At 45.7% G+C, this 892-nt stretch overlaps 1 pseudogene; it reads left to right on the forward strand.

The window, feature by feature from the left end:
- The first annotated feature begins 227 nt into the window (after positions 1 to 227).
- On the forward strand, positions 228 to 743 carry LOC102826887 (annotated as a pseudogene).
- Positions 744 to 892: the final 149 nt, after the last annotated feature.

Here is an 892-nt window from a genome sequence, read left to right on the forward strand (position 1 = left end):
CAAGTCGGTTCCAACTCACAGTGACCCTGTATAGGATTTCCAAGGCTGTAAATCTTTACAGTAGCAGAAAAGTCTCATCTTTCTCCCATGAAGAGACTGGTAGATTCGAACTACTGACCTTGTGGTTAGCAGCCTGACTCATAATCCACTATGCTACAGGACTCCTTAGACACCAATTAGCATGGTTTTAAAAGACAAAACAGCCTTTTTCCAACCAGCACCAAGCGATGGGCATCTCCCGGGACAACTAGCACAGTGCCGCAAGACCGGAGGCAAGACAAAGCCCACCACATGAAGCAGAAGTATGAGCTGGACGCCCAGCTGCTAACACAAAGCTCGGCCCTACCCCAAACACACAATTCATATTAGAGGCAACAGGAAGTACCGGGCCCTCAGTCTGGATGTGGGGAATTTCTGGGGCTCTGAGTATTGTACCCACAAAACAAGAATCGTCAATGTTGTCTACAGTGCATCCAGTAAAGAGCTGTTGCACACCAAGACCCCAGTAGAGAACTGCATTGTGCTCACTGACAGCACACCAACTCCACTCTGCGCTGTCTCTGGGCCACAAGAAGGGAGCCAAACTGACTCCTGAAGAGGACGAGATCGTAAACAAAAAGCCATCCAAGAAAACTCAGGAAAATGATGAAAGGAAAAAGAATGCAAAAATCAGCAGACTTCTAGAGGAGCAGTTCCAGCCAGGCAAGCTTCTTGCTTCAAGACCAGGCAAAACTATTCATTAGTAGCCAGGGTGTAGGGAGGGACTTTGAGGGAGTATGAGAGAATTTTTTTTTGAGGACTAGAACTGATGTACATCTTGATGGTGGTGACAGTTATGCAACTATAATTTTGTCAAAATTTACAAAACTGTCCACTAAAAAGGATAGATTTT

This window comes from Chrysochloris asiatica, unplaced genomic scaffold (genome assembly GCF_000296735.1).
Source record: "Chrysochloris asiatica unplaced genomic scaffold, ChrAsi1.0 scaffold09075, whole genome shotgun sequence".
NCBI classification, from domain to species: domain Eukaryota; kingdom Metazoa; phylum Chordata; class Mammalia; order Afrosoricida; family Chrysochloridae; genus Chrysochloris; species Chrysochloris asiatica.